Genomic DNA, 20,598 nt, shown 5'->3' on the forward strand with positions numbered 1-20,598 from the left:
TATTAATAGAATTTCTATATATATATATATATATATATATATATATATATATAGATAGATAGATAGATAGATATAGTTGCTTGATTCAGGAGGAGAAAATAATGGATGGAGGAAGAAGAGTGATTTTGTGGTACAAAAATGTTGGCAATGTTTCATTAAAATATGGTATCTGATGTGCTTGATTCTTCCATAGGTACATGTTTGACATGGTTAATGTTTATATTGGACCACCAGAATATATTGCTAACATGATGGAATGAGATGAGATCTCAACGTCCAGACTGCGGTTGATCCATTATGCACCATGAAAAATATAATAACTCTGAGGACCTTGTATGGACAATATATTTGATCTCAATTGCACATGTGAAAAAGGATGTGTGAACTGTACCTAACCTCTTGTAGGATTTGCGGGAGATTGTCAGCGAGCCACTAGCTGAAGTTCTTCTGCAATGATGCCGAGGATTTGATCTTGGCTGGCATGGACCAATTGGTGTACTCTTGGATGGCGATGTCACCTGGTGGCAACAGGGTGTACTCCTGGATGGGGGTGTTGTCCAGTGGCAGCGGGGTGCGGCAACGTACAAGAAAAGGAAAAGTGAGAGGGTGGAATATACCGAAATGGGGGTATCCATGGTGCAGGACAGGAGGACGAACGAAATGGGAACCTTGAAGGTAATAATTGGTGGAAGAGCAGCCAATGCTATCTGTTATTTGCCAACGGCTGGCGTGGACCGGCTGGTGTACTCCTGGATGGCGATGTCGCCTGGTGGCAACAAGGTGTACTCTTCGATGGAGGTGCCATCCAATGGCAGTGGGGTGCGCAACGTACACTAAAAGGAAAACTGGGAGAGTGGAAAATACCGAAATGGGAGTATCCAAAGAAGATGAGGTACCAGGAGGCATGTTACATAGGGAGGCGGGACGGGAGGACGAACGGAATGGGAACCTTGACGTTTATAATTGGCCAAAGAGCAACCAGTGCTAACAGTTATTTGCTTGCAAGAACAAGTTGTGGTATGGAACTGTTGCCATGGTGCTCATGTCAAGTGTAGCAGTGAATTAAAAAGTTTACCCTCTGAATCTTTATTTGTTGTTGTATGGAGTATAACCATAAATTTGTGTGCTCTACAGTGGTGGAGTAAATGAGCCAGGATTAAGTTCAAAAGGTTATCTTAGCCCCTACAAAGGCTAAGATTTCCCTTTAATATTTAACCTTCTAGGATATTCTATAGCCGCCGAATGTTATGTTGAGCAAAATTAAGTTTTGAGTTGTGAGAGAGGGAAAGGGGGAGGGAGAAGTGTGTGTGTGTGTGTGTGTGTTTGTGTGTGTGTGTGTGAGAGAGAGAGAGAGAGATGGAAGGTGGTAGATAGAGTGGGGGAGCGAGGGACATATGTAGGATGTGAAAGAGAGGATTAAGGAGAGAGGGAAGCTGGCATATTACAATCAGAGAGAGAGAGAGAGAAGAGGGAGAGGAGAGAGAGAGCTTTAGTGTGAAATTTAGCACAAGTGCATTGTTTTGTGTCATAAATTAAAAGTGTGTGTTGATGGAGGGGGGGGGGGGGGAGCCAGATATGTCACTAATTGAGGTGGGGTGGTGAACATGGACTGGGGTTGCGGAGATAGTTGGTGGTGAACATGGACTGGGGTTGCGGAGATAGCTGGTGGTGAAAGAAAAAGATGTTGAGTGGTTTATTTATATAAAAATGTAGACTACAGAAGTGCATGAGAAATCTATTGGTATATGTTTACTCGATTACATTTTCATGTTAATTATATATATAAATTGCTTGTGCAGGATGCTTATGAGTTGAGAAATAAATTTTTATTATACTTGCTTAAATATCGTGCAAATGAAGCTAAAGACAATATTTCTGATATTTAATGGGAATATCCTAAACGCATCAATTAGATCTTAGTTTGTAACATATGCTTATTTATATTATTAATGTCAATGTATACATCATCGAGTTACATTATGGGTGAATTGAATTTCAATTATTTTTCGATTGTTGCACGTACACTATCTTTTGTATATATGTGAAATATGATATACATTATATGCGTAATTAGAAAAAAAATCTATGCACACAAAATTTGATATGCTTTGTATTCAATGGTGCAGTCGGAAAAAACAAATTAAAAGCCCATGACAACGCACGGGCGTTCTACTAGTACTTTTGAAGGAGAAGAAAGAAAACAGTACCATGAAAACATAACAGAGTTAGCTTTAAAATCAAGAAATCATACTTTGCTGCAAGACCTTCTAAGAATAATCCTGGCATGCAAGCTTCCACATAATATAAGCTTATAGATTCAGACAACTCACCATTGTCATCATCGTCACAATCCAATGCACATTTCTCAGGTAAGTAAGTTCGCATTTCTTCCATAGCCTCTGCAACCTCTGTATACATTTGATCAAAATGAATTATGAAGTACTATTACACAAGCACAGGCTCTATTGATGCCATGGTACAACTGTAGGCACAAAAATTTATCAGATTTATATATGATGATGGTAGCATTCAGAGTCTAGTTATAATTTCAGATTGTTCAAGCATTTGGACTGTGCCTAATACAGTGGTACTTGCAGATTCTAAATTACAAGATCCGCGGAGTAGGTGTAGGAACACTCGAAATAAATAAAAATGGGAGTAAAACAAGGGCGTTCGTCTGTAAATTATACTACGTATTTTCTTGAAAGCATGGACAGAATAACTGGTGACACGCTACGGGAACATGAGATTGATCCAGATCTTTAACATTAACACATACTCCCTTCGTTCCAAATTACTCGTCTCAGAAATGGATGTATCTAAAACTAAAATACATCTAGATACATCCATACTTGTGACAAGTAATTCGGAATGGAGGGAGTATATGGGTGGATCTAGATGAAATTGTGAAGGAGCTCTCCCTCCCTTGTTGGATTGATTGATTTGGCAACACAGGGAACTGATTGTGCGCCGGATGTATTCAATCTAGCTGCTGGTACCTCAGTGGGACAGGGTGGAGACAACAGGAACAGAATTGCCGAGGCAAACATGATGAAGAATCAGACTACCTTGGGAAACGACAGCAAATTCTCCTAGAGCAAAAAAAAAATGTGCTGATGCCATTAGCTGACGCTGAGAGATGGTACTGCCACTAGCAGTAGCCGGCACCAGCTCACCTTGGCTAGGTGAGAAGCGAAAGCCATGGAGTCGGCGCCGGCGGCGCCATGGAAAATGTCCAGCGAGACCATGAATCAAGTCATGTAAACTTAGGGTGGTCGTGTTCATCACCAAAAAAAAAATCCCAAGTGCCCACACATTACCGATGAATTGAACAGGCTGCAAGAGAGGTAAGGGTGGGCTCTAATTTAGTGCCCACAGGCCACAACAGTCTTGATTGCTCAAGACATGTTTATTTCAGCCAGAGTCAGCATCATCGCCCAGCATTTTTTTTTACCGAAAAGGAGGTTGCACCCCCGGTCATTGCCCACCCAGCAACATGACCCTGATATCCATACGTACATACATATATATGCGTGTACACACACATCCATCCATCCATCAACCTCAGGAGCATACCTGGCCTCGACCAACCAAACCTGACGGTGCACCAGACAACACCGTAGATGCATCTTGGTCCTCGTTGTCGCGGACGAGGGCGGGGAGCCGGGAGAGGTCAAGTCCGCTGCGCGGACCCCGGAGACCTCGCCAGCGCACTCGACACTACAACGGCTGCCCGAGACAGGGCCTCCATGCCGGCGGCGGGGTGGCGCGGATGCGAGGCATGCCCCCGCGAGACGGAAATATCCAAGGGCCGAGACTCCTCATCGCCCCTCTCCCTGGCACCTCGCCTCCCTCCCGTGTTCTCCCGAGATCCAAATCAAGAAGATTGGGGGATATGAGGCTGGAGGAGGTGGAGCTCGGGACAGGAGATGAAGAGGACACGGACACGGGCGGCGGCACGCGGTGGATTTGGCGGAGAAAGAGGCGGAGGTGCAACAGGCAAGGGGCGATGGTTGGAGGAGAGGAAAGGAAAGAGAGAAAGAGGGGTCGCGTCTCGCATGTGTGGGGAACGAAACTCCCCTGGTGTGAAAGGTGGACCAACACCCAATCAGATCGCACATTTTTTTCTCTCGTTACTACTCCTAGTCAGACGTGCCATACGCCAGAGAGCACCCTTGATGCACACCTTAGAGGGTGCTTGAATACATTTTGGTCTCGTGACTAAAAGTAGTGGGACTAAAACTTGCTAGCCTCACCCATACTTGAATCCAAATACTAAAGAGACTAAAATCAAGTTAATGAGCATTTATTATCCTCAAAATCCTCCAATTCAGAACTCGCATGTGTTAAAGGAAAGGAATTAAATGAGGAGAGAGAGGACTAATGCACATTTTAGTAAGGGTACCCCTGACTAAAAAAATTTAATCTCAAGATTAGTTTTAGCCCCTCTTTAGTCAGGGGTGCTTGGAACTTTAGCCTCTTAAAAAGACTATTTTTAATCAGACTAAAATAAGTCCCTTGGATTCAAGCACCCTCTTATTGTTTTGGATGGCAGCGTGGCGGCAAGACGGGGCTTTGCTGCTCAAGCTTGGTGCTTCCATCCGTGCTCTCCTACCAACGCTCTTCATCCTACGGCTGTGCCCTTACCCTCATTCCCTTTCTTTTTTCCAGCCAATAAAAAAGGATGCAGCTTCCGTATTTCCGTCCCTTCACCCCGTAATACTAGAACACCCCGTACGCAAACAACCCTGCGAGGAAAACACCTCAGAAAATAGCGCCAACCGCATTAAAAAAGTACACAGCTGCACGAACAAATTCCAGAACTCATGGTTGGCCGCCGGATTTCTTTCAACAGTTTTCATGTTAATAAGTGTTGCTCACCTCAGTGATCTACAAGTGTTTGATTGATTCTTATTTAGTATTATTTTGAAACATAATATACGAAGACATTTACAACATTTATAGCCGGGCGCCACAAACCGGTCTGAAACGCCCGGGCGCCTCGCCCGGTCACTCACTGGTCACGATTTGTCGACCCAGATGGCCCCCTCAAACGGGCCTCAAATTCCCGGACTGATCGATACCCCTTATATCCAGTTCAAATATGGGGCCCAGGCACGCCAGCCACGTCGGTCTGACGGTAAGGCCCCACACGAAAACGCCCTGAAACCCGACAGTCTGACAGACGCCGCGTCCGTCGCCGCTGTGTGAACGCCGCATGGCGTCGTTCCGGCTCGCCGCCCGAGACCAAATCTGTCTATTTAAGCCGGTCGGCGTCCCGCAACCCTAGCCCATCCACCTTCCCCCTCTCCACGCCGCTAGTTCGAGCCCATCCCTCTCCTCCGTCTCCCGCTCCAGTGCTTTGCCCACGCTCCGGCGCTCCGTCATGGTCCGTAGGAAGATCACCTACTACGCAATGCTCACGCCGGAGCGCCGGTACGAGAACCAGCAGGAGATCCGGGCGAGACAAGCCACGTGTGCCGCCCACATGACTGCCAGGCTGCCTCCGGACTTGCCAGAGCCGGAGAAGGAGGAGGAGCAGCCGGGGGAAGAGGAGGGAGAGGAGCCGGCTCCGATGGAGGTGGAGGAGGCGAAGCAGCCGGAGCAGGAGCAGAAGCTGTCGGGCTTCACCATGGAGAAGGCGGAGGAGGAGTTTGTCGTCACCCAATAGGAGGAGATGGCAGAGCAGCAAGCCATCCTGGAGTCCATTTAGGATGAGGCCTATGTGGAGGCCAACCGGTCGTTCCTCCGGCAGGAGCATGCGACATCCGACGCGCTCTTCGTCGAACTCAACACGGAGATAGAGGAGGAGGAGCCCGGAGCGGAGCAGCCGGAGGAGCCGGAGCTGCAACTACTGCCCATGCTGCCGGAGCCGGGCACAGAGATCGTCGACATCTTTGACGACGAGTAGCTAGACGATCGACACAGTATGAGATGTCTGGATTTGCATGTTTTTGTATGGATTTAAGAATCTAGTATGTGATGTCCGGATGCAACTCGTAAAATTTGAGGCGTACCCAGTCACTGCACGCGGACGCGCCCGGGCACGCGCGCGGGTGTTTGAGAGGCCATATTTGACATATCCAGCTGTAGATGCTCTTACATGAGAAATTGAGAAGCCAACTTTGCAAGCGTTGAGATTGCATAAACAAGTTGCAAGCCCGTTATGCAATCTATTTTGAAATACAGAAGTAAATTTTGAACAATGCGTAGAGCAGCTTCAGCTTTGCAAGCCAGTCTTGCAACTAGCATTGAGATTGCATTAGCCTTACAAGAAGACGCCGTAGTGTCGTTCCTCAAAAAAAAAAAAAAGACGCCGTAGTGTCTACATGTACCTGCCAAGCAGCACAGACAACCGAAGGCACGGTGACGGGCATCCGCTGATCCTGCTAATTATAATGACACCTCGTTGATCCCGATCTCTAATTCTCTAAAATAATACAACCTCTGTTCCAGTTTACAAGTCCTACGTGTATATCTAGATTGCCAATTTTATCACTTTAATATAACTATATAACATAAAAATTATACGATTTGAAAATAGAACATCTAAAGTTTATATTGGTATATTTTTTATAATAGTATCTCTCTCAATTTACAGGGCGTGCGCGTGCCCCTAGATTGTCAATTTGACCAACCTAATACAAGTCATATATTACAAAAAATATGCCAATATAAACTTCAGATGTTCTATTTTCAAACCGTATAATTTTTGTGTTATATAGTTTATATTAAGGTGATAAAATTGGCAACCTAGATATACGCGTAGGACTTGTAAACTGAAACGGAGGTAGTATATGACTTGTATTAAGTTGATCAAATTGATGACCTAGTGGCACGCGCACGCCCTATAAACTAAGGGATAGGTAGTATTCCATTCATTTCATAATAGATAACTCAACTTTGTATTAATTTTATATGTCCAAAATAGATAACTTAATTTTGTACTAACTTTAATACAAAGTTAATACAAAGTTAGATCATCTATTTTAAAACGAAGGAAGCAGTACCTAATCAGCCTAACACAGCCATCCCAAAACGCAAAGGGGACGCTGGAATTACCCACATCGGCGCCTGGTGTCCAAGTCGACGGCATAGAAGTATAGAACTAAGACGGCGCCGCCTCGGAGAGGTCAATGCCGATGTAGAGCAGGAACCAGTCGCGGAGCCACCGTTCAATCATTGGGTTCAAGTGAACCCAATGAATTTTGCCAGCTACTTCCTTCGTTTGGAATTATTTGGCTTAGATATGGATGTATCTAGAACTAAAATATATCTAGATACATCCATTTCTGCGACAAATAATTCCGAACGGAGGGAGTACGTGCTAGTAGATGCATACTTGCCTCATGTAAATCCAGTAAAAAAAATCTAGTTGACCCCATTAAATAGTGTGAGAGTACATGACGAGGTCATGTGAATAGGTAAAGAAAGGGCCCAAGGCCCACGAACACATGACAGTCCATGCCCAGGCCTAAACCGTGATTAGTCGTGTACACGCACGCACGCACCTTCCTCTCTCGTCTGTTGTTTTCCAATTCGCATCTCTCCTCTCGTCTCTTCATGTTCCTTGGCGTCTCGGCCGCTGCACGCCAGCGGCAAGCAGGCTGCCGCACATCGACATCGGCGATAACTGTAGCCAGAAATTTAAGGTAATTAGATTAAATTGCTACATCTTCTCTCTCTGTTGTATGTTTTATGTAGCGTATAATAACCTAGTACTTTTTGCCCTAGTTTTCTAATTTGTTTTTTTCCATGGACTTTGATTGATCTAGCTTAATGGTATTATTATAAGAGTACTCAAACACTAGATTCAAATAATGATACAGCCACATCAAGATCTTGGCTATGGAGCAGTATTATTCTAAGAGCACTCAAACACTAGATCCAGATAATGATACAACCACATCAAGACAATCTAGGCAAAGTGCTTCAAATGTCACCGCAGATAATCTCCCTACTATTCATATGGAAATTAACTTAAACGCGTTGCCTTATGATCCGGCTGACGAAGAGAATTTCATACTAGTACACAAGAAAGCCAAAGAAGCAAGATGAGATCAGGCGCAGATATTTAATGAGTGGACCAAGTGCATAAGACCTCCTGCTATATTTTCAGATATTACAGTGAGGGACAAGTTGGGAGTGATGCATTTGCAACGAACGGTTGGAATTGTTGGAACAAGAAAAGCATGTTACGTTTCCTTTGATCTATTATCTTTTAAAAGCTAGTACTGATATTGCCAGTTGCCACAACATCAGTGAAGAGATGCTTTTCAACTATGAATGTTGTCAAAAGAAAGTTGCGCTACAAAATGAGTGATTGTCTAATTTGCTATGCGGAGAAAGATATATTTTCTATCATTAGTAATGATCATGCAATGTTTAATCTTTCTAAGATTATGAAAGATCCAAAGGGGGCCCTCTAAAATGTGAGTGACTTTACAACATTCTTTCGCTTGATAGTACTTATTCTAAACTTGGCAAACTAACTTATCATTTTTTTTTCAATTTTCCAAGAAGATGAGAAGCTACGCTTGAAGGTACAAAGTTATCTGATATTACTCTATTTCTAAGATGTAAACAAGTAATTTCATAATTTTATTGAATCGGTATGTCTTGCACACTTCAGTTTTTAATGCAACACAACATGTGATATGTGATACCATATTTCTATTTATTATGTTGTTTTGGGGTGCTATAATTTTGTTGTAAGATAATTTAAAATCAGACAATACACTTCACATATTAGTACCGAGTTCTCACAACGAGTCATGAAGTGAACCCAGTGGCCAAATTTTCTGGCTCCGCCCCTGGCAGGAACGCGAGCATAACCTGCTGCAGCGCCAGAACCAAGTTCTGGGAGCGCCATCGCAGTTCTACACCGCCGACCCAGAATACGTACAGGCAGTGGCGGAGCTAGCATTTGATTACAGGGTGGTCCCCTAATTTTTTAATAAGTAATATGATATGTGAAAGTTCTAACTGATTAACAATATCAAAAAGAAATAGATTAATATGATCTTACAAACGCACTAAAATTCTCAATTAAATCTCAATGAGAAAAATTATGTACAAATTATGTCTGTGTTCATGTGCAGAAAATTGGAGCAAAAAAGCAAACCCTAAATCTAAAATTGGGGCATTTTAAGGTACCAAATTGGTTGCTCATTGGTTGACTTGTTGTCACGCTAATCGGAAGATGACTGACCAGCAGAGGCTGCCACTGGCTTTGCAGCGGTGCGGTTGGGCGGGGGCAGGGGCGCTAAGCGCAGGCGGCCGGCCGGGCGGGGGCGGGGGCACAGAAGGACTAGCGCACAGGGCAGGGGGCGCGCGGGAGGCCGGGAAAGGAATGCGGGAGCCTGATGGGTGGCTGAGCTCTGGGCTCTGGTCGGCGAGGACGCAAAGAACGGCGCGGCTGGGTGTCGGGGTCGGGCAGATGTGCGAGGGGGACGAGCGTTTTACTCGATGTGGATAGGCCATGCCTGCAGTCGTTCCTTCCTGGATTGCGTTATTGGGCCCTTTTTTCTCTCTCTGGCTTAGTTAGAGTCATATATGTACATAAGCAGATCAAAAATCCCAGGTGGGCCGCGGCCCATCCTGGCCACCCCGTAGATCCGCCACTGCGTACAGGGGGAGAGAAGGAAATACGCTGACTGCCTGTTTCGCAGTTCTACGCCGCCGACCCAGAATACGTACAGGGGGAGAAGGAAATACGGTGGCTGCCTGTTTTTCTTTGATGGAAAAAGGGACGCGGGGGAGGGAGTTAATGAGACCGTTGGATGTATAACTTGCGGGTGGGGAGCACCAATGGGAGCACTAGGAAGGAGCAGACAAGCTCCATCTGGGAGACTGCTTGTAGGTCCGCCCGGCAGTTTTTGGCATGTACAGCCAATTTGGAAAGAAATGTTTTTGGTAGTACCATAAAACCCGGAACGGGGCTGGGTTTCCTTCGATCGGAGACGGGCCAAGTACGTTTTTGGAAAGAAATCGGTGGGGTATAGAGACTATCTAACGAAAGAATTGGAGGCTGGCGACTTAATTCGTTGCATCGACGGGTTACGAAGGAGAACGACCTGCTTCTCGTGCATCGACGGATTCCCCTGCCTTGGGCCGATGAGTGCCATCGCCAGCCTTGCGTCGCCGTCGCCGCCGGTGAAGTGCGGCCAGTTGAGGATGATCTCCACGGTGCCCCAGTTCGCCAAGTGGGCGCAGACGCCCGCCATCACTGCGCAACTGCGGCGGTTCCGTCAGGCCGTGGCGGTTGGGTCGTTGTCGAGGCCGGAGCCGGAGCCGGACGGAGCTAGCAATGGCAAGCTGCGACACCTACACGTACGTACGCCCCTTCCTCTCGCCGTCTGTTTGATGAAAGTAACTGAATATTTTTGTTTCTTCTGTTGATCAACTGCGGTCTCAGCAGGGATGTGCTGGCCACCGCTCCGGCTTTTTCCATAGGTACCTCAAACCACAGGCCATGGCAATAGCTGGACTGTCGTCCATTGTTGGTCTTGGACTTTGGTGTATGAGCAGCAACCTCCGCCCGTCAGAGGTTGATTGGGTCAAAACTGGTGTTGTTTCTCCACTTGTGAGGACACAAAACGACTGTGGTGAGTGTCCTCTTGAGCTTAATCATTCGATCTTCACTGCAAGGGATATTTCTTGCAGTAGCGTACAATTCATAATAACCACCTTATTAACATGTGTCAATGTTGCAGAATGTTGTTGGGCCATGGCTGTTGTAGCCTCGGTCGAAGCCGCACACTATCAAAACACCTCGCAGCTAATCTCATTGTCGGTTCAAGAACTCATCGACTGTGATACAGAGAGCAATGGGTGTGAACGCGGTCACAAAGAGAATGCCTTCGGGTATATACAAGACAATGGGCTCTTGAGCGAATCCGACTACCCATACATGGCTCGTAGGAGTAAATCGGGCTGCTACCGGTACAAAACACAAGAAGCGGCAGCAAGGATATCAGGGTTTCGATTTGTCGACGCAACGGAGGATGCGCTCGAGAAAGCTGTAGCAAAGCAGCCCGTAGTTGTCTCTTTGCAAGGCTCTGATGAATTGGAAAACTATAGTGGAGGCATAATGAATTACAAAGCAGTCGAAGCCGGGACAGGGTGGACGCATGCCATCCTCATTGTTGGTTACGGCACGGATTCAGCCGGTGTCAAGTATTGGTGCTTCAAGAACTCGTGGGGACCAGGCTGGGGCGAGGGAGGTTTTGGGAGGATCCGCAGGCACGTTGACGATGAGCGAGGGGCGTTGGGTATTTTCATGAAACCAGGAGTACATCCGGTCCTTGAGAACTGATGAATCTTGCATGGTTGGATCTTTTGCGCCTAAATTTGTATATATCACCTACGCAGTTTCATATCTTATGGTTATTATACCCAACTTATTGCATCCTTTTTTTTTGCGAATTCCTACTAATTGCGTCCTACTATTTTTTATCTATGTTGTCGTGCTCCTTTTATATCTAGTGCATGTTGGGCATCTTCCTAGTGAAAACTTTAAGCATTGTTATAATTTTCTAGAAAATTTGAGCAACCTACCAGAGCTCTACCTTATCGTCAAGTTGAAAGAAAATCGACCTGGTAATGTGGAAAATTGTCCAGAAACCAATACATATGTGACACACACACACACCACACACACACACACACACACACACACACACACACACACACACGCGCACACACACACGCCTCGGCCCACCTCCAACCAATGTGACCTTGTCTTCCGGGTGAAAACCCAAATTTAGTTTGTTAGATCGGATGTGCCAGCAATGTTTTCTTGATCTGGTGGCACTTCTGGCTTTTGTTTTTGTGGTGGGATGCCGAGGCGGTGGATGCCGGAGTGGCGGCTCGGGACGGTGGATGTACACCAAGGCGGCGGCCTCTGATGGCAATGCAATGGCGGCCTTATGTGGTAGGACCAGGGGCGGAGCTACAGGGTGGCCAGGGTGGGCCGCGGCCCACCCTGGGATTTAGTTTCAGCCTATTTACCTATACCTATATAGATGGGCCAGAGAAAGAAAATGTTGTCCCAGTAACACTTTGATCCGTGCCCCTGAGCCTTTCTCGCCCGAACACAGGACCACGCACGCGACGCCAGAACCTGCCTGGCGCTCGCCGCCGGCCTTCCCGTCCCCGCCTCTGCTTGCCTCGCCTCCCTTGCCCGTCGACGGCAGCCCATCCTCCCAGGAAGCTCTCTGCACCCTCCTCTCTGTCGCGCCCTCGGCCTGCCCAGCGCTCGGCGCCGGTCATGCCACCGCCCCCGACCACGACCGTGCTGCCCTCCGCCGGCCGCCTGGCGCCCCTGCAAGCCGGCAGCAGCCGGCCATCGCCCAGGCCTCACTCTGGCACTCGGCTCAGCCTGATTTGAGGTGCCTTTTTCCAATGCCCCAATTTCTGATTTAGGGTTAGCTTCATTGCTTCCTGATTTGTTGTTTTGTGCACTGTCCAGTAAAATACATGACCATGATTCGGTTAATTTAGCACATCAGTTCTGTCCAATTTGTTATTGATTGATAGAAAGTAAATTCTTATTGGAGAAATATTGAAGAATGAATAGGACCGGAGATATTGCAAAACTTTTTCACAAACATGCTATGAAGAGAGGGAAGAAAGACATGTTAGATGTGGCCAAATAGCAAATCAGAGAACTTGTGCATATAGCGGCTGTGGTGGTTGAACAAACTCAAGATTAGCGGGATGCTTTTTCCGAGGTGAATGAAGATGATATAATAGATACTTTTGTGGCAATGCAAAAGCTTAGGCCCGAAACATAGTCTTCTTGAACTTCTTATGGTATGTATTATATACTATGTAAGCTTCTGTTATAAAAAACTGATACTTAATTGAGAATTTTAGTGTGTTTGTAAAATCATATTAATCTATTTCAATGTGGTAATTACAATGTTTACATGGCATATTTGTTGTCAATCTTTTTATGGCGGACCACCCTGATGTCAATTGCTAGCTCCGCCACTGGGTAGGACCGTAACTTTGCATGGTATGGGTGGCGAGCTGGTGCTGCAAAGGTAGCGAGTTTGTTGGCTCGATCGACGTGATCTGAGAGGTCTGTTTAGCTGTAAGTCGGGGAGGCAGCTCTGGGTGTTTGACACAACGTTCATGGTCTGTGGATGGTCGTCTCGTGTAGCAAGGGCTACAAGGTGCCCGAGCCGTGCGGCGCCACTTCTTGCGAGAGGGTGGGGCATGGCAGAGCGACGGCTCCGATGCCAGGGTGTGTGTTTGTTGCGATTGTGGCCTTGAGTCCAGTGGTCAATAAGGCCTTGTTACTTGTACCTTCTTCGGTCTAGTTTTACTCATGAACCGGGCCACTCTATTCTGTTAGGTTTTTGATTCCGTTTTTCTTATAAACTGATCAACTCCTATAATGTAATACCAGAGCTCCTTGACTTATGACCAGGTTCCGTAAAAATATGCAGTAGTTGTCGGGGTCAACCCGTGGATACACTGTCACCATCATTCCCGGCCCATTGCCATCGGTACTTTTGTGCTCGACGACCGACTTTCCGTTCATAGGAAATCAACTTAGGTCCGATACCACTCGTTGGCTCCAGCCCGGACTTGTACGGCCGAGACAATCCCATACACATGGGCCACTAGCTGCTGGAATTTTGTCTATTTTGGGGCTAGCTCAATAACTGTTTCAGAAATTCTTAATAAATCCTAAAGACTCATGCAGTCCATTCGTGCAAGGCAAGAGATGGAACTAAAATTTAGTCTCACATTGCTAATTTAGAGGGAGTTGGACCTCTTTATAAGAGAGGTTCTTTCCCCACTTGTATGAGCATGAGAATAAGAGGAATATCCACGCGCGCTCCTCCTCCACCGCCCACCTCGCTACGCCTCGCCGCGGGTTGCGGGAATGAGCCAAGCCGATATCTAAATTTTTTGCCACGCACTACGGGTTTACGGAGCTTCTCCTTCCTCTCGCCACCGGTTCCAATCTCTGATATACTGCTGTCTTCCTCATCCCGGCTTGCGACGTGCACCACGAGTCGGGGCAGTAGGCCTGATAAGGTTTTTGGGGAGCTCTCCGCGCGACTACTGACTTTCTGAGCACGGACTCCGACGACTACATCCCCGACGACGACTTCTTCCCCGACGTCGACAACCTCATCAACGACATGGCTGCAGAGGGTAGGCCTGATTCTGAACCAATGGATGGAGTGCAATATTTATGGCTGGCAGTTTTAGTGCATTTTCCGTACATTTGAACAGTTTTAGTGCATCCTTGACTATTGTGGGTACGCTACTGTTGGTTTTGTAATCTCCTAGAGCGAAATTTCGAGCACATTTTTATCTTCTGAGTCATCAGTACCGTTAGACTATGGGGAGTCCCCTCTTCGTTTGAGGAGACTTATTACACGTGAATGTGTGCAGCACTTGGATGGATATCTCGATGTTTCATGGAGAAATGTTACGTCCAGGCTGGACTCTGAACCGGAATTGATTTTTTGTGGACTGCTTCATCATCGGAAGTGGATCAAAATCTTCACTAGCTAAATTCAAGTTAGCTACATTCTCAAATCTTCACTAGCTAAATTCAAGTTAGCTACATTCTCAAATCTTCACTAGCTAAATTCAAGTTAGCTACATTCGAGTCAGCTTCTTTCAAAAAAAAAAAACATTCGAGTCAGCGCTTCAGAAAACGTACAATGCTCAGAAACTCTGGAAGGTTCCCGACCCTCCGCTCCGATGCGCGCTGCAGAGAACTATCGTCCGGGAGGTTATGTGGAATTACAATTACTACATGGAGGAGCATCCAGAGGTAGCGGAACACATTAGCAGCGGAAGCAGCAGCCTCGACGATTTGGAGGAGATGCTGGGAGAGCTATTTGAAGGGTGAGAACTAACTTGATTCTCATGGCTGGGCATCGGACAGAGTCTCCATAGTTGTTTGTGGATTGTTTTCTTCTATTTTCGAGTGAGACTGTATTCTGAATTGTGTTGGTTTGTAGCCTGGTACTTTGTTAAGTGGCCACAATATGCTTCTACAATGGTTTTTATATACAGATAATTGCAACGTCTTCTGGCTCCATTGATCATGAAACCAGAGAGTGCAGGTTCAGTTCAGGGGCCATCCCCAACATGCGTGAAAAAATGGGAACAGACTTCTGCAGGATAACACAAAGAAGATTTTACAAGCCAAGCACTGAATAATGAAGTGTTGGAGAGTACAAACTGGCGTCATGCTTCGTGGTTGTTTACCTTCTGCAGGAAGGCAAGCCATGGGAATTCTGCCTCCTGTCAAGGGTTTACTCGTGCAGGAGGGTCGAATAGGGAGCCCTGCATAACGTTTTCCGCTTTCTGACGTGTTGAGCCACAACCAAGCTCTACCCGAGAGACCGAGAGCATAAGTCACTTCAAGTTTTCCATAAGGCTCAGACAGGAGCAGCGCAAATCAAGTTCGGAACAGGGTCCCTTAGTGCAGATTTATTTATTCGTCAACAGCAAAGGGAAGGTAAATCAGAAATATGTTTACTGACCAGCGAAATTATGGCGATGAAAGAGCACACTTGATTTGCTACCCAACATTCGCAAACTGAATGAGACATAGTTTCATGTTCATTGCAGAGCAAGCATGATTTTTTTCCACAGGACAGTGTTTCGCTAGGTGATCCCTGGGCGAGAACTCTATATGGAGGTTCGGGGTGCCCTGCACTACAGGAAAATCGTGTTTTGCCGTGTGTTAGTCTATAAGCCATGAGCTATTTTTGGGCCACTAGGCTTATGATTCTCTAAACCGAGTGCCAAATGAAAAACATCCGGTAAACAAATGGCATTCGGCTTATAGTACCATGTAAATCGAGTGGTCTCAAAATGCCCTCGGCTTACATGCGGCACACGGCTTTTACACGAAAAAGCATTCGGCTTACACGCGGCGCACGGCTTCTACACGAAAAAGCATTCAGCTTACAGCAGAAACCTGGCAAAGATACCCGCCACGTGTCTACATTGAAGGTACTTGATGGCGCCGTCACGGAGCAGTCTGTAAGCCATGCCTTCAATAAGCACTCGGCTTACAAGGCATATAAAGCCGAGTGATTCCTGTATGTACTTGGCTTACGGTTTGAAGATTTTTTTCAAGCCTATCTTTTAATGCAAACATAGTTTCAAAATGATTTCCATTGCATTTATGTTTACTACTTGAATAATATTTTCTTCCATTTTTTGATTCTTCCTCACTCATTTTCTTCCGACTAGGTTTCATGGGTCTTATTTCCGATGCCCTCAATTTTTCTGTCTCTCTCTATTTACCGCCACTTTAATAATTTTCATGGGTCTCATTCTTGATGCCCTAAATTTTTCAATGTCTCTCTCTCTCTACCCGTTGCCTCACAAACACGACAGTCCCTTGAAAATTCTCTACGCCTATAGTGGTCACACTCAGTGCCGATGAGAGGGAATCTTATGAAGGCATGTCACCATGGCCTACCGTAACACAAACCAAAAGGACTTCACCCTGGTCAAATCCCTATAAAGTCCGGTCAAAGGCGTAGATAGCGCGTCCTCTAAGAATTGGCTCATCTCCAAAAACCGTGAGAGGAAGGATACGAAGACCACACCCATACCCATATCCATGGGTATGAAACTTTACCCATACCCATACCTAACGGGTACCCGTACCCATTGGGTACCCAAGAGGTAAACTAATAGTACATAAGTTGTTCACAATGTTACGCTCATTGATAGCACATTTGATAAAAAATCAATTATCTCGGCTCAATAACAAATAGATGAGTAAATGACCACTATCAATATTTAGAAATCACATCATACTCCTTAAGTCAATAGGAGTAGACGAGTCACATGACAAATTAATGACTAATTGATGACAACTTAACATTAGTTCACAAACGGGGCAGGGTATGGGTATACCCGTGGGTACAAAGCTATACACGTACCCTATCCATGACTTAGCGGGTAAGGTATGAGTACTACCCATGGGTATAAAAGTGTGCCCATACCCTGCCATGCGGGTACGGTACCCGTGGATAAAATTGCCATCCTTAGGCACGGTCGTGCCTCTCGGAAACGAAAAAACACGTTTTTTCGCGAGATGCACGGGTTTGCTTGCGCGAGAAGCGCGGTTGTGATTTCGCGAGAGGCACGGGCGTGCCTCTTTCCGAAAGGGAAAAAACTCATGCTCCCAGTCCGGTTTTTTCGTCTGGCTTTTTTTGTGAAAAAAAGTTCGTCAAAACCTATCAACATGAGATCTAGTTTTAAAGATCTCGACGTGAGGAATCCAACGATGAAAACGGTTTGAAATTTGGACGCACGGTTTAAGAGATAAAATATTTTGAATAAATGGATCTACGAAAAAAGGAAAAACTCTCAGGTTGCGACAAGTGGCGCACATGCAACGCGCCACTTGCCGCAACCTGGGAAGGTGCGGGTGATCTGAATGAGACCAAACTATATCTCATTTAGCTGAGCTCTAGGCACTCCCTTAATCAAATCACTACTTAATCAAATCAATAGCTCAGATTTATTATGTACTCTTACCTCTCATATCAAAAAGAGAGATAAAAGGGACAATGCTAAAATTTGCCGGGCTCGTTACTTAACAGTATAAAAAACGAGACCAACCCGGGCTAGACTGGCATATTGGCATTTTTTCATGAAGAAAACTCCATGAGCACCAAACACTTAAGTCAAAATTTGAACCCTGGTGGGTTGGCTGCAAACTCCCGCACCTTGCCAACTGAGCTACGCTCAGTTCTCGTTACTTAACAGTATCAACCGTACAGATCTTCCTATTATCTCCTTCTGAGGTAAGAGGGAGAATGTTAAAACAGCTAAAAAAACACTATCTCATTCTGCCTGCTAATCAACTCACGACAAGTGTACAGTAAATGTAAACTGAATTTAAATACGGCCAACGCGTGTACCAACGGACAATTTTGGCACGCCCGTAGCAAAACAGAGCACAAATCAAGTGTTAGCTATAGGCCGAGTTTTTTTGGCCGATTCTCTCATAATCTTAAGAATCGACCATCCACCCGGCTTCTTTCAGAATTTTAAATTCATTTTTTTTTACAATCTTAAAGAGAATCGGCCAAAGGAACTGGATCTATAGTGTTGGTTATGGTAGCAGCACGCATCAATAACAATACTAGTAGTTATCAACTTCGCACAGACCCCGAGCATCACAGAGCTTCTCATCCAGCATCACTAAAATAAAACACGAAGAAAGAAAAAGAGTAATTAAAAAGATGGTTGGGCGACGAACAGATGCTCTCAGACCTCTGTTGAAGTCCAATCCTCTATCTCATTGATTCGGTTGGGCAACGAACAGAGTCGATGGAGTAGCTGCATCCGCTCTGACCCGGGTGGGAGTTGGAGAAGAGAGTGGGTCTTATCTGCGCCCCGGACACGGCGACCGTCCGGATCCAGTCGCAGTATGGTCCGGTCCGGGATGACCAGGCTCTCAGGGGCGCCCGCCACCCCGGACACGGCCTATGAAAAAGCTCGAGAAAATGTCGGTTCGATCCGATGTTTAACCGAGCCGCTCAGTCGGACCGAGAAAAGGTAGTCACCGCCGCTGCCGTTCCTCGTCGTCGTGGCCACGGCAGCCCCCGTGTGAACCATCATGTCCTTGTGCTTCCCCTCTCATCCCTTCCTCACCTCCCAGTGCGATGGGTAGGGTATGGGTGGGTACAACCTCCTCTTGCCCAAACCCATATCCATGGAAACTTTCTATATCCACCCATTCAATATTCATGGGCACAAATTGACACCCATGCCCATACCCATCGGGTATCCTATAACCAATGGGTATCCAATGGGTACAACATATATAGCATTTAAATTTTAAAGAAGTACATACATGAGTGTAATATTCAAGTGATGATGGGCAATCAATCTAGTACCGACACGACGTCCTGTGGTGTGTGGCCAATTCCAGCCGGCAAGGGATTACGATAAGTGGTTGGTGGAAGCTGACATAGTGGAAGGCGACGACAGGAACTGGGGTTTGCTAGTTCGAGAGTTGGAAGAGAGTGTGTTGGTGATGAGTCAAGATTTCATCATTTCGAGGAGTCACATAGAACATAGGAGGAGTGTGAGTTGGTTGTTGGGAGCCTATTAGCTATTAATATTTTCCTTTATTAATATTTTCTGGATACCCATTGGGTTATCCATGGGCGCAATCTCATACCCATGTCTTACTCATATATTTTGTGGGTATGGATACCCATTACCCATGGATACAAAATCTTGTCAAGTCATGTCCGTGCCCACTATTTTCGGGTAGGGTACCCGCGGATACCCATACCCATGAACGAAATTGCCATCCCTATGCGCCATCGCCTCTTGGCGCCGCTCACCGTCGTTGCCATGCGTGCACCGCCGCCGATCTGAAGTGCTCGACCATGAAGTCGACCCCAAACTGGCAGCAATTCCTACACCGGCCACCAGCTGCCCCAGGCAGGCGAACGACTCACCGGCACCACCAGGAATAACTGGGCACCATCCGAACACTCTGAAGGTGATGCCGCCGCTGCTGTTCGAGGAGTCCCTCATACTCGTCGGGATTTCTCGCGCATGTCAGTTTCATCAGTTTCGTCAGTGAAATAAGGAATAACAGGAGAGAAACAGCTTGTATGTTCATTCATCTGTCGAGTGTTACAGATATACAGAGAAGAGGAGCACGCAGGTGTGGCCACTACGCCAACACAACCTTCGTAACTAACTCATCTAGATAAGCTCATGAGATCATGCAGTTCATGCACTAGAGATCAGGACTAGTTGTTACTGAGAGAGAGAGAGCTATGTGAGACAATCTCACGTTGGTGCAGCCGGTCTTGTAAGGATATTCCAACAGTCAGATTCAGTTTCATCAGATTCAGAAAATCCACTTCGTCAGTTTCATCAAACTTTCAGTTGTCAGTCAATTCTCGCGCAGGACAGCGCTCGCGCACGTCGTCCACTTCGTCGCAGCAGTAGTGCATGTACACCACCTCGCCGCAGCAACCGCACACATCGACGCTGGTGGTCTGGCCGATCCATTCGGTCCACTCGGTCTGGCCCGGGCTTTGACGCCACTGGTCCGGTCCCTAGAAAAAGGACCACTCACCTGCTCGGTCCGGTCCGGTCCGGACTGCCGGCGGCCGGTCCAAACGAAGGCTCGGTCAGGGACCGGTGTCAGCCGTGGCGCCGTCGGTGGTCTCTTCTGGCACGGCTGCAAGCCGCCCCGTCATGCTGGCTTTGTCGATGGACGTCCTCTCTTCCTTGGATCTTTGGTCAAGCTCCAAGAGATTGGCAGAGGACAAGACTGGTTGTCTGATTGAGGGTGCCGGAGCTGCACGAGCACGACAACGACTGTCAACTGCATCACCGGGTGCCGCGGGTCAACACAAACTGCTGGTACCGCTTGACAACGACGGACAAACCAGCAGCTGATTGCCATCGGGTGAGAATACATATTGTTCTACTCTAATAAATACTCTACATCGGGTCCATGTGTCGCTGTAGATTATTTAGGTTTCTCAACTTAATAATTATAGAACATAGTAATGCTAAAGTGTTCTGCATAGAAAAGAAAAGAAGGGAGAGGCG

The 20,598-nt window shown here is 46.5% G+C and overlaps 1 long non-coding RNA gene and 1 pseudogene across 1 annotated transcript; both read left to right on the plus strand.

The window, feature by feature from the left end:
* Positions 1-10,534: 10,534 nt before the first annotated feature.
* LOC125531642 (senescence-specific cysteine protease SAG39 pseudogene) lies at positions 10,535-11,317 on the plus strand (annotated as a pseudogene).
* A 750-nt stretch (positions 11,318-12,067) lies between these two features.
* LOC147987408 (uncharacterized) lies at positions 12,068-12,873 on the plus strand. Its single transcript, XR_015617644.1, has 2 exons — positions 12,068-12,392; positions 12,572-12,873. It is a non-coding gene; the product is annotated as an uncharacterized LOC147987408 (long non-coding RNA).
* Positions 12,874-20,598: the final 7,725 nt, after the last annotated feature.

Source organism: Triticum urartu, chromosome 2A (genome assembly GCF_056163025.1).
Source record: "Triticum urartu cultivar PI428250 chromosome 2A, HENAU_Tu73, whole genome shotgun sequence".
Classification (NCBI taxonomy): domain Eukaryota; kingdom Viridiplantae; phylum Streptophyta; class Magnoliopsida; order Poales; family Poaceae; genus Triticum; species Triticum urartu.